The sequence below is a fragment of the Anomaloglossus baeobatrachus genome, unplaced genomic scaffold (genome assembly GCF_048569485.1).
Source record: "Anomaloglossus baeobatrachus isolate aAnoBae1 unplaced genomic scaffold, aAnoBae1.hap1 Scaffold_3497, whole genome shotgun sequence".
In the NCBI taxonomy this organism is placed as follows: Eukaryota; Metazoa; Chordata; class Amphibia; order Anura; family Aromobatidae; genus Anomaloglossus; species Anomaloglossus baeobatrachus.
In genome coordinates, this window is record NW_027442859.1 from 21,231 (window position 1) to 40,638 (window position 19,408).

The 19,408-nt window shown below is 46.3% G+C and overlaps 11 non-coding genes and 1 pseudogene across 11 annotated transcripts; all 12 read left to right on the plus strand.

Moving 5' to 3' along the window:
- Positions 1-975: 975 nt before the first annotated feature.
- On the plus strand, positions 976-1,166 carry LOC142272469 (U2 spliceosomal RNA). The gene has a single exon (XR_012737336.1). It is a non-coding gene; the product is annotated as a U2 spliceosomal RNA (small nuclear RNA).
- A 1,387-nt stretch (positions 1,167-2,553) lies between these two features.
- LOC142272471 (U2 spliceosomal RNA) lies at positions 2,554-2,744 on the plus strand. The gene has a single exon (XR_012737338.1). It is a non-coding gene; the product is annotated as a U2 spliceosomal RNA (small nuclear RNA).
- Positions 2,745-4,131: 1,387 nt separating this feature from the next.
- Positions 4,132-4,322, plus strand: LOC142272473 (U2 spliceosomal RNA). The gene has a single exon (XR_012737339.1). It is a non-coding gene; the product is annotated as a U2 spliceosomal RNA (small nuclear RNA).
- A 1,387-nt stretch (positions 4,323-5,709) lies between these two features.
- LOC142272503 (U2 spliceosomal RNA) lies at positions 5,710-5,917 on the plus strand (annotated as a pseudogene).
- Positions 5,918-7,305: 1,388 nt separating this feature from the next.
- On the plus strand, positions 7,306-7,496 carry LOC142272474 (U2 spliceosomal RNA). Its single transcript, XR_012737340.1, has one exon. It is a non-coding gene; the product is annotated as a U2 spliceosomal RNA (small nuclear RNA).
- Positions 7,497-8,883: 1,387 nt separating this feature from the next.
- Positions 8,884-9,074, plus strand: LOC142272475 (U2 spliceosomal RNA). Its single transcript, XR_012737341.1, has one exon. It is a non-coding gene; the product is annotated as a U2 spliceosomal RNA (small nuclear RNA).
- Positions 9,075-10,430: 1,356 nt separating this feature from the next.
- LOC142272476 (U2 spliceosomal RNA) lies at positions 10,431-10,621 on the plus strand. The gene has a single exon (XR_012737342.1). It is a non-coding gene; the product is annotated as a U2 spliceosomal RNA (small nuclear RNA).
- Positions 10,622-12,008: 1,387 nt separating this feature from the next.
- Positions 12,009-12,199, plus strand: LOC142272477 (U2 spliceosomal RNA). Its single transcript, XR_012737343.1, has one exon. It is a non-coding gene; the product is annotated as a U2 spliceosomal RNA (small nuclear RNA).
- Positions 12,200-13,586: 1,387 nt separating this feature from the next.
- On the plus strand, positions 13,587-13,777 carry LOC142272478 (U2 spliceosomal RNA). Its single transcript, XR_012737344.1, has one exon. It is a non-coding gene; the product is annotated as a U2 spliceosomal RNA (small nuclear RNA).
- Positions 13,778-15,164: 1,387 nt separating this feature from the next.
- Positions 15,165-15,355, plus strand: LOC142272501 (U2 spliceosomal RNA). The gene has a single exon (XR_012737365.1). It is a non-coding gene; the product is annotated as a U2 spliceosomal RNA (small nuclear RNA).
- Positions 15,356-16,742: 1,387 nt separating this feature from the next.
- On the plus strand, positions 16,743-16,933 carry LOC142272479 (U2 spliceosomal RNA). The gene has a single exon (XR_012737345.1). It is a non-coding gene; the product is annotated as a U2 spliceosomal RNA (small nuclear RNA).
- Positions 16,934-18,320: 1,387 nt separating this feature from the next.
- On the plus strand, positions 18,321-18,511 carry LOC142272480 (U2 spliceosomal RNA). Its single transcript, XR_012737346.1, has one exon. It is a non-coding gene; the product is annotated as a U2 spliceosomal RNA (small nuclear RNA).
- The last annotated feature ends 897 nt before the right edge of the window (positions 18,512-19,408 follow it).

A 19,408-nucleotide genomic window follows, 5' to 3' on the forward strand; every position in this document is an offset into this window, starting at 1 on the left:
GGGTTTTCTTTGAGTAATGATGATCTCTTTAGTAGTCTGTTGGCGCCCTCTCCTGGAGGAATAGTTTGCTTGCTCTTGGACATTCTAAAAGAGAGGTCATGATAGACATTGAGCTTCTGAGCTCAATTGGGGACAGTCATGGGTGATGAATGTTTGCAACCTACTGCGAAGCCTCATACCGCAATATAAGGAACGTCAAATACTAAGAAAGGGCGGCCTATGAAAGAATTACTACTTTCAATAAGTACACTTAAACGGCTAATTGGGAATAGAAAAACTGTAAAAAGCCCTCTGAGAAAGCCCCCCTCTAACCTTTGATAGTAAGCTTTTCTGTAGTCTGCCTGTTGATGTATTTTCCGTTTGAACTGTGCACAACATGAAGAGACGGAACACTGGCGGCTTGTCACAATGCCCCCCGATGACATCACAATAGCGCTGCTGCCTAGAAAACAAGCTGCGCAGAAGAAGTTGTTCTTTGGGTGGGAGGGTGGGCTAGTGGAAGGAGGGGGCAATCTCTTTTTTTCCCGGGTGGTAGGGGGATGACAGGAGAAGGGAAGCGGGTGGTGAGAAAGGTACAGAGGGCAGGGTTTGGGGGCTGGGAAGGAAAGGGAAAAGATTAGGGTTTGGGGATGATGAAAGGGCTTTCTACGGGTAAGGATGGCAAAGGGTGGCAGTGACGGAAAGTCAGGCAACCTGTCCTGTCCGTCTTTTTGTATCGTGAATTGGAAAGACTGCAAGGGGGAGGGGAGTTGCTTGCGCCCTAAAGGAGGAGTTATTCAGATTCATTGCAGTGGGCGGCGGCTGCAAAACGCACCATTCTTCTTGTTTTGGCTCTGCAAAGCAGCCTTTTCAAGGGTTGGCTTGGGTGACAAAATGTCTTGTGTAGGCGTGGGTTTGTCTCCCTCTCGCTCTCTCTCCCTAAGATGTGTCCGGCATAGGCCAGGGTGCCACTCGAGGCCCAAACCAATTCTGGTTATCGCTTCTCGGCCTTTTGGCTAAGATCAAGTGTAGTATCTGTTCTTATCAGTTTAATATCTGATACGTCCCCTATCTGGGGACCATATATTAAATGGATTTTTAGAACAGGGAGATGGAAAAAGAGCTTGCTCTGTCCACTCCACGCATTGACCTGGTATTGCAGTACCTCCAGGAACGGTGCACCCCTTCTTAACCCAGTTTCCAAAAGCAGAACTCAATTCACCTGATTCATATTAGCCCGATTTAATGAATTGGAAGAAAGCATACGTCTTCATATGCACCTCAATTTGGCCCATTCACTTTTCACACTTCCTCCTTTTGTTTTTTATCTTTCACACTTTTGACTTTCTTTATTCATCCAAATAGCAAACTCATCACCACTCAACCTGACCAACTCGGCTATGTCCCCGTGCTGCAGTTCTCTGTCTTATCTAGATCATTTGCAATTGAATGGAATAGATCCCTTTTGGACAAAGTGGATTCACCTGCTGCTGCAGTGACCACAGGTGTGATAACATCTAGAATTGGCATCTGGTGCGATCTCTCCGCTTCCACTCCAAAGAAAGTTACCTGTTTATTCCTATCATGCATTGGTTTTTGGGGTTTTCTTTGAGTAATGATGATCTCTTTAGTAGTCTGTTGGCGCCCTCTCCTGGAGGAATAGTTTGCTTGCTCTTGGACATTCTAAAAGAGAGGTCATGATAGACATTGAGCTTCTGAGCTCAATTGGGGACAGTCATGGGTGATGAATGTTTGCAACCTACTGCGAAGCCTCATACCGCAATATAAGGAACGTCAAATACTAAGAAAGGGCGGCCTATGAAAGAATTACTACTTTCAATAAGTACACTTAAACGGCTAATTGGGAATAGAAAAACTGTAAAAAGCCCTCTGAGAAAGCCCCCCTCTAACCTTTGATAGTAAGCTTTTCTGTAGTCTGCCTGTTGATGTATTTTCCGTTTGAACTGTGCACAACATGAAGAGACGGAACACTGGCGGCTTGTCACAATGCCCCCCGATGACATCACAATAGCGCTGCTGCCTAGAAAACAAGCTGCGCAGAAGAAGTTGTTCTTTGGGTGGGAGGGTGGGCTAGTGGAAGGAGGGGGCAATCTCTTTTTTTCCCGGGTGGTAGGGGGATGACAGGAGAAGGGAAGCGGGTGGTGAGAAAGGTACAGAGGGCAGGGTTTGGGGGCTGGGAAGGAAAGGGAAAAGATTAGGGTTTGGGGATGATGAAAGGGCTTTCTACGGGTAAGGATGGCAAAGGGTGGCAGTGACGGAAAGTCAGGCAACCTGTCCTGTCCGTCTTTTTGTATCGTGAATTGGAAAGACTGCAAGGGGGAGGGGAGTTGCTTGCGCCCTAAAGGAGGAGTTATTCAGATTCATTGCAGTGGGCGGCGGCTGCAAAACGCACCATTCTTCTTGTTTTGGCTCTGCAAAGCAGCCTTTTCAAGGGTTGGCTTGGGTGACAAAATGTCTTGTGTAGGCGTGGGTTTGTCTCCCTCTCGCTCTCTCTCCCTAAGATGTGTCCGGCATAGGCCAGGGTGCCACTCGAGGCCCAAACCAATTCTGGTTATCGCTTCTCGGCCTTTTGGCTAAGATCAAGTGTAGTATCTGTTCTTATCAGTTTAATATCTGATACGTCCCCTATCTGGGGACCATATATTAAATGGATTTTTAGAACAGGGAGATGGAAAAAGAGCTTGCTCTGTCCACTCCACGCATTGACCTGGTATTGCAGTACCTCCAGGAACGGTGCACCCCTTCTTAACCCAGTTTCCAAAAGCAGAACTCAATTCACCTGATTCATATTAGCCCGATTTAATGAATTGGAAGAAAGCATACGTCTTCATATGCACCTCAATTTGGCCCATTCACTTTTCACACTTCCTCCTTTTGTTTTTTATCTTTCACACTTTTGACTTTCTTTATTCATCCAAATAGCAAACTCATCACCACTCAACCTGACCAACTCGGCTATGTCCCCGTGCTGCAGTTCTCTGTCTTATCTAGATCATTTGCAATTGAATGGAATAGATCCCTTTTGGACAAAGTGGATTCACCTGCTGCTGCAGTGACCACAGGTGTGATAACATCTAGAATTGGCATCTGGTGCGATCTCTCCGCTTCCACTCCAAAGAAAGTTACCTGTTTATTCCTATCATGCATTGGTTTTTGGGGTTTTCTTTGAGTAATGATGATCTCTTTAGTAGTCTGTTGGCGCCCTCTCCTGGAGGAATAGTTTGCTTGCTCTTGGACATTCTAAAAGAGAGGTCATGATAGACATTGAGCTTCTGAGCTCAATTGGGGACAGTCATGGGTGATGAATGTTTGCAACCTACTGCGAAGCCTCATACCGCAATATAAGGAACGTCAAATACTAAGAAAGGGCGGCCTATGAAAGAATTACTACTTTCAATAAGTACACTTAAACAGCTAATTGGGAATAGAAAAACTGTAAAAAGCCCTCTGAGAAAGCCCCCCTCTAACCTTTGATAGTAAGCTTTTCTGTAGTCTGCCTGTTGATGTATTTTCCGTTTGAACTGTGCACAACATGAAGAGACGGAACACTGGCGGCTTGTCACAATGCCCCCCGATGACATCACAATAGCGCTGCTGCCTAGAAAACAAGCTGCGCAGAAGAAGTTGTTCTTTGGGTGGGAGGGTGGGCTAGTGGAAGGAGGGGGCAATCTCTTTTTTTCCCGGGTGGTAGGGGGATGACAGGAGAAGGGAAGCGGGTGGTGAGAAAGGTACAGAGGGCAGGGTTTGGGGGCTGGGAAGGAAAGGGAAAAGATTAGGGTTTGGGGATGATGAAAGGGCTTTCTACGGGTAAGGATGGCAAAGGGTGGCAGTGACGGAAAGTCAGGCAACCTGTCCTGTCCGTCTTTTTGTATCGTGAATTGGAAAGACTGCAAGGGGGAGGGGAGTTGCTTGCGCCCTAAAGGAGGAGTTATTCAGATTCATTGCAGTGGGCGGCGGCTGCAAAACGCACCATTCTTCTTGTTTTGGCTCTGCAAAGCAGCCTTTTCAAGGGTTGGCTTGGGTGACAAAATGTCTTGTGTAGGCGTGGGTTTGTCTCCCTCTCGCTCTCTCTCCCTAAGATGTGTCCGGCATAGGCCAGGGTGCCACTCGAGGCCCAAACCAATTCTGGTTATCGCTTCTCGGCCTTTTGGCTAAGATCAAGTGTAGTATCTGTTCTTATCAGTTTAATATCTGATACGTCCCCTATCTGGGGACCATATATTAAATGGATTTTTAGAACAGGGAGATGGAAAAAGAGCTTGCTCTGTCCACTCCACGCATTGACCTGGTATTGCAGTACCTCCAGGAACGGTGCACCCCTTCTTAACCCAGTTTCCAAAAGCAGAACTCAATTCACCTGATTCATATTAGCCCGATTTAATGAATTGGAAGAAAGCATACGTCTTCATATGCACCTCAATTTGGCCCATTCACTTTTCACACTTCCTCCTTTTGTTTTTTATCTTTCACACTTTTGACTTTCTTTATTCATCCAAATAGCAAACTCATCACCACTCAACCTGACCAACTCGGCTATGTCCCCGTGCTGCAGTTCTCTGTCTTATCTAGATCATTTGCAATTGAATGGAATAGATCCCTTTTGGACAAAGTGGATTCACCTGCTGCTGCAGTGACCACAGGTGTGATAACATCTAGAATTGGCATCTGGTGCGATCTCTCCGCTTCCACTCCAAAGAAAGTTACCTGTTTATTCCTATCATGCATTGGTTTTTGGGGTTTTCTTTGAGTAATGATGATCTCTTTAGTAGTCTGTTGGCGCCCTCTCCTGGAGGAATAGTTTGCTTGCTCTTGGACATTCTAAAAGAGAGGTCATGATAGACATTGAGCTTCTGAGCTCAATTGGGGACAGTCATGGGTGATGAATGTTTGCAACCTACTGCGAAGCCTCATACCGCAATATAAGGAACGTCAAATACTAAGAAAGGGCGGCCTATGAAAGAATTACTACTTTCAATAAGTACACTTAAACGGCTAATTGGGAATAGAAAAACTGTAAAAAGCCCTCTGAGAAAGCCCCCCTCTAACCTTTGATAGTAAGCTTTTCTGTAGTCTGCCTGTTGATGTATTTTCCGTTTGAACTGTGCACAACATGAAGAGACGGAACACTGGCGGCTTGTCACAATGCCCCCCGATGACATCACAATAGCGCTGCTGCCTAGAAAACAAGCTGCGCAGAAGAAGTTGTTCTTTGGGTGGGAGGGTGGGCTAGTGGAAGGAGGGGGCAATCTCTTTTTTTCCCGGGTGGTAGGGGGATGACAGGAGAAGGGAAGCGGGTGGTGAGAAAGGTACAGAGGGCAGGGTTTGGGGGCTGGGAAGGAAAGGGAAAAGATTAGGGTTTGGGGATGATGAAAGGGCTTTCTACGGGTAAGGATGGCAAAGGGTGGCAGTGACGGAAAGTCAGGCAACCTGTCCTGTCCGTCTTTTTGTATCGTGAATTGGAAAGACTGCAAGGGGGAGGGGAGTTGCTTGCGCCCTAAAGGAGGAGTTATTCAGATTCATTGCAGTGGGCGGCGGCTGCAAAACGCACCATTCTTCTTGTTTTGGCTCTGCAAAGCAGCCTTTTCAAGGGTTGGCTTGGGTGACAAAATGTCTTGTGTAGGCGTGGGTTTGTCTCCCTCTCGCTCTCTCTCCCTAAGATGTGTCCGGCATAGGCCAGGGTGCCACTCGAGGCCCAAACCAATTCTGGTTATCGCTTCTCGGCCTTTTGGCTAAGATCAAGTGTAGTATCTGTTCTTATCAGTTTAATATCTGATACGTCCCCTATCTGGGGACCATATATTAAATGGATTTTTAGAACAGGGAGATGGAAAAAGAGCTTGCTCGAAAAAAGAGCTTGCTCTGTCCACTCCACGCATTGACCTGGTATTGCAGTACCTCCAGGAACGGTGCACCCCTTTCTTAACCCAGTTTCCAAAAGCAGAACTCAATTCACCTGATTCATATTAGCCCGATTTAATGAATTGGAAGAAAGCATACGTCTTCATATGCACCTCAATTTGGCCCATTCACTTTTCACACTTCCTCCTTTTGTTTTTTATCTTTCACACTTTTGACTTTCTTTATTCATCCAAATAGCAAACTCATCACCACTCAACCTGACCAACTCGGCTATGTCCCCGTGCTGCAGTTCTCTGTCTTATCTAGATCATTTGCAATTGAATGGAATAGATCCCTTTTGGACAAAGTGGATTCACCTGCTGCTGCAGTGACCACAGGTGTGATAACATCTAGAATTGGCATCTGGTGCGATCTCTCCGCTTCCACTCCAAAGAAAGTTACCTGTTTATTCCTATCATGCATTGGTTTTTGGGGTTTTCTTTGAGTAATGATGATCTCTTTAGTAGTCTGTTGGCGCCCTCTCCTGGAGGAATAGTTTGCTTGCTCTTGGACATTCTAAAAGAGAGGTCATGATAGACATTGAGCTTCTGAGCTCAATTGGGGACAGTCATGGGTGATGAATGTTTGCAACCTACTGCGAAGCCTCATACCGCAATATAAGGAACGTCAAATACTAAGAAAGGGCGGCCTATGAAAGAATTACTACTTTCAATAAGTACACTTAAACGGCTAATTGGGAATAGAAAAACTGTAAAAAGCCCTCTGAGAAAGCCCCCCTCTAACCTTTGATAGTAAGCTTTTCTGTAGTCTGCCTGTTGATGTATTTTCCGTTTGAACTGTGCACAACATGAAGAGACGGAACACTGGCGGCTTGTCACAATGCCCCCCGATGACATCACAATAGCGCTGCTGCCTAGAAAACAAGCTGCGCAGAAGAAGTTGTTCTTTGGGTGGGAGGGTGGGCTAGTGGAAGGAGGGGGCAATCTCTTTTTTTCCCGGGTGGTAGGGGGATGACAGGAGAAGGGAAGCGGGTGGTGAGAAAGGTACAGAGGGCAGGGTTTGGGGGCTGGGAAGGAAAGGGAAAAGATTAGGGTTTGGGGATGATGAAAGGGCTTTCTACGGGTAAGGATGGCAAAGGGTGGCAGTGACGGAAAGTCAGGCAACCTGTCCTGTCCGTCTTTTTGTATCGTGAATTGGAAAGACTGCAAGGGGGAGGGGAGTTGCTTGCGCCCTAAAGGAGGAGTTATTCAGATTCATTGCAGTGGGCGGCGGCTGCAAAACGCACCATTCTTCTTGTTTTGGCTCTGCAAAGCAGCCTTTTCAAGGGTTGGCTTGGGTGACAAAATGTCTTGTGTAGGCGTGGGTTTGTCTCCCTCTCGCTCTCTCTCCCTAAGATGTGTCCGGCATAGGCCAGGGTGCCACTCGAGGCCCAAACCAATTCTGGTTATCGCTTCTCGGCCTTTTGGCTAAGATCAAGTGTAGTATCTGTTCTTATCAGTTTAATATCTGATACGTCCCCTATCTGGGGACCATATATTAAATGGATTTTTAGAACAGGGAGATGGAAAAAGAGCTTGCTCTGTCCACTCCACGCATTGACCTGGTATTGCAGTACCTCCAGGAACGGTGCACCCCTTCTTAACCCAGTTTCCAAAAGCAGAACTCAATTCACCTGATTCATATTAGCCCGATTTAATGAATTGGAAGAAAGCATACGTCTTCATATGCACCTCAATTTGGCCCATTCACTTTTCACACTTCCTCCTTTTGTTTTTTATCTTTCACACTTTTGACTTTCTTTATTCATCCAAATAGCAAACTCATCACCACTCAACCTGACCAACTCGGCTATGTCCCCGTGCTGCAGTTCTCTGTCTTATCTAGATCATTTGCAATTGAATGGAATAGATCCCTTTTGGACAAAGTGGATTCACCTGCTGCTGCAGTGACCACAGGTGTGATAACATCTAGAATTGGCATCTGGTGCGATCTCTCCGCTTCCACTCCAAAGAAAGTTACCTGTTTATTCCTATCATGCATTGGTTTTTGGGGTTTTCTTTGAGTAATGATGATCTCTTTAGTAGTCTGTTGGCGCCCTCTCCTGGAGGAATAGTTTGCTTGCTCTTGGACATTCTAAAAGAGAGGTCATGATAGACATTGAGCTTCTGAGCTCAATTGGGGACAGTCATGGGTGATGAATGTTTGCAACCTACTGCGAAGCCTCATACCGCAATATAAGGAACGTCAAATACTAAGAAAGGGCGGCCTATGAAAGAATTACTACTTTCAATAAGTACACTTAAACGGCTAATTGGGAATAGAAAAACTGTAAAAAGCCCTCTGAGAAAGCCCCCCTCTAACCTTTGATAGTAAGCTTTTCTGTAGTCTGCCTGTTGATGTATTTTCCGTTTGAACTGTGCACAACATGAAGAGACGGAACACTGGCGGCTTGTCACAATGCCCCCCGATGACATCACAATAGCGCTGCTGCCTAGAAAACAAGCTGCGCAGAAGAAGTTGTTCTTTGGGTGGGAGGGTGGGCTAGTGGAAGGAGGGGGCAATCTCTTTTTTTCCCGGGTGGTAGGGGGATGACAGGAGAAGGGAAGCGGGTGGTGAGAAAGGTACAGAGGGCAGGGTTTGGGGGCTGGGAAGGAAAGGGAAAAGATTAGGGTTTGGGGATGATGAAAGGGCTTTCTACGGGTACGGATGGCAAAGGGTGGCAGTGACGGAAAGTCAGGCAACCTGTCCTGTCCGTCTTTTTGTATCGTGAATTGGAAAGACTGCAAGGGGGAGGGGAGTTGCTTGCGCCCTAAAGGAGGAGTTATTCAGATTCATTGCAGTGGGCGGCGGCTGCAAAACGCACCATTCTTCTTGTTTTGGCTCTGCAAAGCAGCCTTTTCAAGGGTTGGCTTGGGTGACAAAATGTCTTGTGTAGGCGTGGGTTTGTCTCCCTCTCGCTCTCTCTCCCTAAGATGTGTCCGGCATAGGCCAGGGTGCCACTCGAGGCCCAAACCAATTCTGGTTATCGCTTCTCGGCCTTTTGGCTAAGATCAAGTGTAGTATCTGTTCTTATCAGTTTAATATCTGATACGTCCCCTATCTGGGGACCATATATTAAATGGATTTTTAGAACAGGGAGATGGAAAAAGAGCTTGCTCTGTCCACTCCACGCATTGACCTGGTATTGCAGTACCTCCAGGAACGGTGCACCCCTTCTTAACCCAGTTTCCAAAAGCAGAACTCAATTCACCTGATTCATATTAGCCCGATTTAATGAATTGGAAGAAAGCATACGTCTTCATATGCACCTCAATTTGGCCCATTCACTTTTCACACTTCCTCCTTTTGTTTTTTATCTTTCACACTTTTGACTTTCTTTATTCATCCAAATAGCAAACTCATCACCACTCAACCTGACCAACTCGGCTATGTCCCCGTGCTGCAGTTCTCTGTCTTATCTAGATCATTTGCAATTGAATGGAATAGATCCCTTTTGGACAAAGTGGATTCACCTGCTGCTGCAGTGACCACAGGTGTGATAACATCTAGAATTGGCATCTGGTGCGATCTCTCCGCTTCCACTCCAAAGAAAGTTACCTGTTTATTCCTATCATGCATTGGTTTTTGGGGTTTTCTTTGAGTAATGATGATCTCTTTAGTAGTCTGTTGGCGCCCTCTCCTGGAGGAATAGTTTGCTTGCTCTTGGACATTCTAAAAGAGAGGTCATGATAGACATTGAGCTTCTGAGCTCAATTGGGGACAGTCATGGGTGATGAATGTTTGCAACCTACTGCGAAGCCTCATACCGCAATATAAGGAACGTCAAATACTAAGAAAGGGCGGCCTATGAAAGAATTACTACTTTCAATAAGTACACTTAAACGGCTAATTGGGAATAGAAAAACTGTAAAAAGCCCTCTGAGAAAGCCCCCTCTGCCTGTTGATGTATTTTCCGTTTGAACTGTGCACAACATGAAGAGACGGAACACTGGCGGCTTGTCACAATGCCCCCCGATGACATCACAATAGCGCTGCTGCCTAGAAAACAAGCTGCGCAGAAGAAGTTGTTCTTTGGGTGGGAGGGTGGGCTAGTGGAAGGAGGGGGCAATCTCTTTTTTTCCCGGGTGGTAGGGGGATGACAGGAGAAGGGAAGCGGGTGGTGAGAAAGGTACAGAGGGCAGGGTTTGGGGGCTGGGAAGGAAAGGGAAAAGATTAGGGTTTGGGGATGATGAAAGGGCTTTCTACGGGTAAGGATGGCAAAGGGTGGCAGTGACGGAAAGTCAGGCAACCTGTCCTGTCCGTCTTTTTGTATCGTGAATTGGAAAGACTGCAAGGGGGAGGGGAGTTGCTTGCGCCCTAAAGGAGGAGTTATTCAGATTCATTGCAGTGGGCGGCGGCTGCAAAACGCACCATTCTTCTTGTTTTGGCTCTGCAAAGCAGCCTTTTCAAGGGTTGGCTTGGGTGACAAAATGTCTTGTGTAGGCGTGGGTTTGTCTCCCTCTCGCTCTCTCTCCCTAAGATGTGTCCGGCATAGGCCAGGGTGCCACTCGAGGCCCAAACCAATTCTGGTTATCGCTTCTCGGCCTTTTGGCTAAGATCAAGTGTAGTATCTGTTCTTATCAGTTTAATATCTGATACGTCCCCTATCTGGGGACCATATATTAAATGGATTTTTAGAACAGGGAGATGGAAAAAGAGCTTGCTCTGTCCACTCCACGCATTGACCTGGTATTGCAGTACCTCCAGGAACGGTGCACCCCTTCTTAACCCAGTTTCCAAAAGCAGAACTCAATTCACCTGATTCATATTAGCCCGATTTAATGAATTGGAAGAAAGCATACGTCTTCATATGCACCTCAATTTGGCCCATTCACTTTTCACACTTCCTCCTTTTGTTTTTTATCTTTCACACTTTTGACTTTCTTTATTCATCCAAATAGCAAACTCATCACCACTCAACCTGACCAACTCGGCTATGTCCCCGTGCTGCAGTTCTCTGTCTTATCTAGATCATTTGCAATTGAATGGAATAGATCCCTTTTGGACAAAGTGGATTCACCTGCTGCTGCAGTGACCACAGGTGTGATAACATCTAGAATTGGCATCTGGTGCGATCTCTCCGCTTCCACTCCAAAGAAAGTTACCTGTTTATTCCTATCATGCATTGGTTTTTGGGGTTTTCTTTGAGTAATGATGATCTCTTTAGTAGTCTGTTGGCGCCCTCTCCTGGAGGAATAGTTTGCTTGCTCTTGGACATTCTAAAAGAGAGGTCATGATAGACATTGAGCTTCTGAGCTCAATTGGGGACAGTCATGGGTGATGAATGTTTGCAACCTACTGCGAAGCCTCATACCGCAATATAAGGAACGTCAAATACTAAGAAAGGGCGGCCTATGAAAGAATTACTACTTTCAATAAGTACACTTAAACGGCTAATTGGGAATAGAAAAACTGTAAAAAGCCCTCTGAGAAAGCCCCCCTCTAACCTTTGATAGTAAGCTTTTCTGTAGTCTGCCTGTTGATGTATTTTCCGTTTGAACTGTGCACAACATGAAGAGACGGAACACTGGCGGCTTGTCACAATGCCCCCCGATGACATCACAATAGCGCTGCTGCCTAGAAAACAAGCTGCGCAGAAGAAGTTGTTCTTTGGGTGGGAGGGTGGGCTAGTGGAAGGAGGGGGCAATCTCTTTTTTTCCCGGGTGGTAGGGGGATGACAGGAGAAGGGAAGCGGGTGGTGAGAAAGGTACAGAGGGCAGGGTTTGGGGGCTGGGAAGGAAAGGGAAAAGATTAGGGTTTGGGGATGATGAAAGGGCTTTCTACGGGTAAGGATGGCAAAGGGTGGCAGTGACGGAAAGTCAGGCAACCTGTCCTGTCCGTCTTTTTGTATCGTGAATTGGAAAGACTGCAAGGGGGAGGGGAGTTGCTTGCGCCCTAAAGGAGGAGTTATTCAGATTCATTGCAGTGGGCGGCGGCTGCAAAACGCACCATTCTTCTTGTTTTGGCTCTGCAAAGCAGCCTTTTCAAGGGTTGGCTTGGGTGACAAAATGTCTTGTGTAGGCGTGGGTTTGTCTCCCTCTCGCTCTCTCTCCCTAAGATGTGTCCGGCATAGGCCAGGGTGCCACTCGAGGCCCAAACCAATTCTGGTTATCGCTTCTCGGCCTTTTGGCTAAGATCAAGTGTAGTATCTGTTCTTATCAGTTTAATATCTGATACGTCCCCTATCTGGGGACCATATATTAAATGGATTTTTAGAACAGGGAGATGGAAAAAGAGCTTGCTCTGTCCACTCCACGCATTGACCTGGTATTGCAGTACCTCCAGGAACGGTGCACCCCTTCTTAACCCAGTTTCCAAAAGCAGAACTCAATTCACCTGATTCATATTAGCCCGATTTAATGAATTGGAAGAAAGCATACGTCTTCATATGCACCTCAATTTGGCCCATTCACTTTTCACACTTCCTCCTTTTGTTTTTTATCTTTCACACTTTTGACTTTCTTTATTCATCCAAATAGCAAACTCATCACCACTCAACCTGACCAACTCGGCTATGTCCCCGTGCTGCAGTTCTCTGTCTTATCTAGATCATTTGCAATTGAATGGAATAGATCCCTTTTGGACAAAGTGGATTCACCTGCTGCTGCAGTGACCACAGGTGTGATAACATCTAGAATTGGCATCTGGTGCGATCTCTCCGCTTCCACTCCAAAGAAAGTTACCTGTTTATTCCTATCATGCATTGGTTTTTGGGGTTTTCTTTGAGTAATGATGATCTCTTTAGTAGTCTGTTGGCGCCCTCTCCTGGAGGAATAGTTTGCTTGCTCTTGGACATTCTAAAAGAGAGGTCATGATAGACATTGAGCTTCTGAGCTCAATTGGGGACAGTCATGGGTGATGAATGTTTGCAACCTACTGCGAAGCCTCATACCGCAATATAAGGAACGTCAAATACTAAGAAAGGGCGGCCTATGAAAGAATTACTACTTTCAATAAGTACACTTAAACGGCTAATTGGGAATAGAAAAACTGTAAAAAGCCCTCTGAGAAAGCCCCCCTCTAACCTTTGATAGTAAGCTTTTCTGTAGTCTGCCTGTTGATGTATTTTCCGTTTGAACTGTGCACAACATGAAGAGACGGAACACTGGCGGCTTGTCACAATGCCCCCCGATGACATCACAATAGCGCTGCTGCCTAGAAAACAAGCTGCGCAGAAGAAGTTGTTCTTTGGGTGGGAGGGTGGGCTAGTGGAAGGAGGGGGCAATCTCTTTTTTTCCCGGGTGGTAGGGGGATGACAGGAGAAGGGAAGCGGGTGGTGAGAAAGGTACAGAGGGCAGGGTTTGGGGGCTGGGAAGGAAAGGGAAAAGATTAGGGTTTGGGGATGATGAAAGGGCTTTCTACGGGTAAGGATGGCAAAGGGTGGCAGTGACGGAAAGTCAGGCAACCTGTCCTGTCCGTCTTTTTGTATCGTGAATTGGAAAGACTGCAAGGGGGAGGGGAGTTGCTTGCGCCCTAAAGGAGGAGTTATTCAGATTCATTGCAGTGGGCGGCGGCTGCAAAACGCACCATTCTTCTTGTTTTGGCTCTGCAAAGCAGCCTTTTCAAGGGTTGGCTTGGGTGACAAAATGTCTTGTGTAGGCGTGGGTTTGTCTCCCTCTCGCTCTCTCTCCCTAAGATGTGTCCGGCATAGGCCAGGGTGCCACTCGAGGCCCAAACCAATTCTGGTTATCGCTTCTCGGCCTTTTGGCTAAGATCAAGTGTAGTATCTGTTCTTATCAGTTTAATATCTGATACGTCCCCTATCTGGGGACCATATATTAAATGGATTTTTAGAACAGGGAGATGGAAAAAGAGCTTGCTCTGTCCACTCCACGCATTGACCTGGTATTGCAGTACCTCCAGGAACGGTGCACCCCTTCTTAACCCAGTTTCCAAAAGCAGAACTCAATTCACCTGATTCATATTAGCCCGATTTAATGAATTGGAAGAAAGCATACGTCTTCATATGCACCTCAATTTGGCCCATTCACTTTTCACACTTCCTCCTTTTGTTTTTTATCTTTCACACTTTTGACTTTCTTTATTCATCCAAATAGCAAACTCATCACCACTCAACCTGACCAACTCGGCTATGTCCCCGTGCTGCAGTTCTCTGTCTTATCTAGATCATTTGCAATTGAATGGAATAGATCCCTTTTGGACAAAGTGGATTCACCTGCTGCTGCAGTGACCACAGGTGTGATAACATCTAGAATTGGCATCTGGTGCGATCTCTCCGCTTCCACTCCAAAGAAAGTTACCTGTTTATTCCTATCATGCATTGGTTTTTGGGGTTTTCTTTGAGTAATGATGATCTCTTTAGTAGTCTGTTGGCGCCCTCTCCTGGAGGAATAGTTTGCTTGCTCTTGGACATTCTAAAAGAGAGGTCATGATAGACATTGAGCTTCTGAGCTCAATTGGGGACAGTCATGGGTGATGAATGTTTGCAACCTACTGCGAAGCCTCATACCGCAATATAAGGAACGTCAAATACTAAGAAAGGGCGGCCTATGAAAGAATTACTACTTTCAATAAGTACACTTAAACGGCTAATTGGGAATAGAAAAACTGTAAAAAGCCCTCTGAGAAAGCCCCCCTCTAACCTTTGATAGTAAGCTTTTCTGTAGTCTGCCTGTTGATGTATTTTCCGTTTGAACTGTGCACAACATGAAGAGACGGAACACTGGCGGCTTGTCACAATGCCCCCCGATGACATCACAATAGCGCTGCTGCCTAGAAAACAAGCTGCGCAGAAGAAGTTGTTCTTTGGGTGGGAGGGTGGGCTAGTGGAAGGAGGGGGCAATCTCTTTTTTTCCCGGGTGGTAGGGGGATGACAGGAGAAGGGAAGCGGGTGGTGAGAAAGGTACAGAGGGCAGGGTTTGGGGGCTGGGAAGGAAAGGGAAAAGATTAGGGTTTGGGGATGATGAAAGGGCTTTCTACGGGTAAGGATGGCAAAGGGTGGCAGTGACGGAAAGTCAGGCAACCTGTCCTGTCCGTCTTTTTGTATCGTGAATTGGAAAGACTGCAAGGGGGAGGGGAGTTGCTTGCGCCCTAAAGGAGGAGTTATTCAGATTCATTGCAGTGGGCGGCGGCTGCAAAACGCACCATTCTTCTTGTTTTGGCTCTGCAAAGCAGCCTTTTCAAGGGTTGGCTTGGGTGACAAAATGTCTTGTGTAGGCGTGGGTTTGTCTCCCTCTCGCTCTCTCTCCCTAAGATGTGTCCGGCATAGGCCAGGGTGCCACTCGAGGCCCAAACCAATTCTGGTTATCGCTTCTCGGCCTTTTGGCTAAGATCAAGTGTAGTATCTGTTCTTATCAGTTTAATATCTGATACGTCCCCTATCTGGGGACCATATATTAAATGGATTTTTAGAACAGGGAGATGGAAAAAGAGCTTGCTCTGTCCACTCCACGCATTGACCTGGTATGGCAGTACCTCCAGGAACGGTGCACCCCTTCTTAACCCAGTTTCCAAAAGCAGAACTCAATTCACCTGATTCATATTAGCCCGATTTAATGAAGTGGAAGAAAGCATACGTCTTCATATGCACCTCAATTTGGCCCATTCACTTTTCACACTTCCTCCTTTTGTTTTTTATCTTTCACACTTTTGACTTTCTTTATTCATCCAAATAGCAAACTCATCACCACTCAACCTGACCAACTCGGCTATGTCCCCGTGCTGCAGTTCTCTGTCTTATCTAGATCATTTGCAATTGAATGGAATAGATCCCTTTTGGACAAAGTGGATTCACCTGCTGCTGCAGTGACCACAGGTGTGATAACATCTAGAATTGGCATCTGGTGCGATCTCTCCGCTTCCACTCCAAAGAAAGTTACCTGTTTATTCCTATCATGCATTGGTTTTTGGGGTTTTCTTTGAGTAATGATGATCTCTTTAGTAGTCTGTTGGCGCCCTCTCCTGGAGGAATAGTTTGCTTGCTCTTGGACATTCTAAAAGAGAGGTCATGATAGACATTGAGCTTCTGAGCTCAATTGGGGACAGTCATGGGTGATGAATGTTTGCAACCTACTGCGAAGCCTCATACCGCAATATAAGGAACGTCAAATACTAAGAAAGGGCGGCCTATGAAAGAATTACTACTTTCAATAAGTACACTTAAACGGCTAATTGGGAATAGAAAAACTGTAAAAAGCCCTCTGAGAAAGCCCCCCTCTAACCTTTGATAGTAAGCTTTTCTGTAGTCTGCCTGTTGATGTATTTTCCGTTTGAACTGTGCACAACATGAAGAGACGGAACACTGGCGGCTTGTCACAATGCCCCCCGATGACATCACAATAGCGCTGCTGCCTAGAAAACAAGCTGCGCAGAAGAAGTTGTTCTTTGGGTGGGAGGGTGGGCTAGTGGAAGGAGGGGGCAATCTCTTTTTTTCCCGGGTGGTAGGGGGATGACAGGAGAAGGGAAGCGGGTGGTGAGAAAGGTACAGAGGGCAGGGTTTGGGGGCTGGGAAGGAAAGGGAAAAGATTAGGGTTTGGGGATGATGAAAGGGCTTTCTACGGGTAAGGATGGCAAAGGGTGGCAGTGACGGAAAGTCAGGCAACCTGTCCTGTCCGTCTTTTTGTATCGTGAATTGGAAAGACTGCAAGGGGGAGGGGAGTTGCTTGCGCCCTAAAGGAGGAGTTATTCAGATTCATTGCAGTGGGCGGCGGCTGCAAAACGCACCATTCTTCTTGTTTTGGCTCTGCAAAGCAGCCTTTTCAAGGGTTGGCTTGGGTGACAAAATGTCTTGTGTAGGCGTGGGTTTGTCTCCCTCTCGCTCTCTCTCCCTAAGATGTGTCCGGCATAGGCCAGGGTGCCACTCGAGGCCCAAACCAATTCTGGTTATCGCTTCTCGGCCTTTTGGCTAAGATCAAGTGTAGTATCTGTTCTTATCAGTTTAATATCTGATACGTCCCCTATCTGGGGACCATATATTAAATGGATTTTTAGAACAGGGAGATGGAAAAAGAGCTTGCTCTGTCCACTCCACGCATTGACCTGGTATTGCAGTACCTCCAGGAACGGTGCACCCCTTCTTAACCCAGTTTCCAAAAGCAGAACTCAATTCACCTGATTCATATTAGCCCGATTTAATGAATTGGAAGAAAGCATACGTCTTCATATGCACCTCAATTTGGCCCATTCACTTTTCACACTTCCTCCTTTTGTTTTTTATCTTTCACACTTTTGACTTTCTTTATTCATCCAAATAGCAAACTCATCACCACTCAACCTGACCAACTCGGCTATGTCCCCGTGCTGCAGTTCTCTGTCTTATCTAGATCATTTGCAATTGAATGGAATAGATCCCTTTTGGACAAAGTGGATTCACCTGCTGCTGCAGTGACCACAGGTGTGATAACATCTAGAATTGGCATCTGGTGCGATCTCTCCGCTTCCACTCCAAAGAAAGTTACCTGTTTATTCCTATCATGCATTGGTTTTTGGGGTTTTCTTTGAGTAATGATGATCTCTTTAGTAGTCTGTTGGCGCCCTCTCCTGGAGGAATAGTTTGCTTGCTCTTGGACATTCTAAAAGAGAGGTCATGATAGACATTGAGCTTCTGAGCTCAATTGGGGACAGTCATGGGTGATGAATGTTTGCAACCTACTGCGAAGCCTCATACCGCAATATAAGGAACGTCAAATACTAAGAAAGGGCGGCCTATGAAAGAATTACTACTTTCAATAAGTACACTTAAACGGCTAATTGGGAATAGAAAAACTGTAAAAAGCCCTCTGAGAAAGCCCCCCTCTAACCTTTGATAGTAAGCTTTTCTGTAGTCTGCCTGTTGATGTATTTTCCGTTTGAACTGTGCACAACATGAAGAGACGGAACACTGGCGGCTTGTCACAATGCCCCCCGATGACATCACAATAGCGCTGCTGCCTAGAAAACAAGCTGCGCAGAAGAAGTTGTTCTTTGGGTGGGAGGGTGGGCTAGTGGAAGGAGGGGGCAATCTCTTTTTTTCCCGGGTGGTAGGGGGATGACAGGAGAAGGGAAGCGGGTGGTGAGAAAGGTACAGAGGGCAGGGTTTGGGGGCTGGGAAGGAAAGGGAAAAGATTAGGGTTTGGGGATGATGAAAGGGCTTTCTACGGGTAAGGATGGCAAAGGGTGGCAGTGACGGAAAGTCAGGCAACCTGTCCTGTCCGTCTTTTTGTATCGTGAATTGGAAAGACTGCAAGGGGGAGGGGAGTTGCTTGCGCCCTAAAGGAGGAGTTATTCAGATTCATTGCAGTGGGCGGCGGCTGCAAAACGCACCATTCTTCTTGTTTTGGCTCTGCAAAGCAGCCTTTTCAAGGGTTGGCTTGGGTGACAAAATGTCTTGTGTAGGCGTGGGTTTGTCTCCCTCTCGCTCTCTCTCCCTAAGATGTGTCCGGCATAGGCCAGGGTGCCACTCGAGGCCCAAACCAATTCTGGTTATCGCTTCTCGGCCTTTTGGCTAAGATCAAGTGTAGTATCTGTTCTTATCAGTTTAATATCTGATACGTCCCCTATCTGGGGACCATATATTAAATGGATTTTTAGAACAGGGAGATGGAAAAAGAGCTTGCTCTGTCCACTCCACGCATTGACCTGGTATTGCAGTACCTCCAGGAACGGTGCACCCCTTCTTAACCCAGTTTCCAAAAGCAGAACTCAATTCACCTGATTCATATTAGCCCGATTTAATGAATTGGAAGAAAGCATACGTCTTCATATGCACCTCAATTTGGCCCATTCACTTTTCACACTTCCTCCTTTTGTTTTTTATCTTTCACACTTTTGACTTTCTTTATTCATCCAAATAGCAAACTCATCACCACTCAACCTGACCAACTCGGCTATGTCCCCGTGCTGCAGTTCTCTGTCTTATCTAGATCATTTGCAATTGAATGGAATAGATCCCTTTTGGACAAAGTGGATTCACCTGCTGCTGCAGTGACCACAGGTGTGATAACATCTAGAATTGGCATCTGGTGCGATCTCTCCGCTTCCACTCCAAAGAAAGTTACCTGTTTATTCCTATCATGCATTGGTTTTTGGGGTTTTCTTTGAGTAATGATGATCTCTTTAGTAGTCTGTTGGCGCCCTCTCCTGGAGGAATAGTTTGCTTGCTCTTGGACATTCTAAAAGAGAGGTCATGATAGACATTGAGCTTCTGAGCTCAATTGGGGACAGTCATGGGTGATGAATGTTTGCAACCTACTGCGAAGCCTCATACCGCAATATAAGGAACGTCAAATACTAAGAAAGGGCGGCCTATGAAAGAATTACTACTTTCAATAAGTACACTTAAACGGCTAATTGGGAATAGAAAAACTGTAAAAAGCCCTCTGAGAAAGCCCCCCTCTAACCTTTGATAGTAAGCTTTTCTGTAGTCTGCCTGTTGATGTATTTTCCGTTTGAACTGTGCACAACATGAAGAGACGGAACACTGGCGGCTTGTCACAATGCCCCCCGATGACATCACAATAGCGCTGCTGCCTAGAAAACAAGCTGCGCAGAAGAAGTTGTTCTTTGGGTGGGA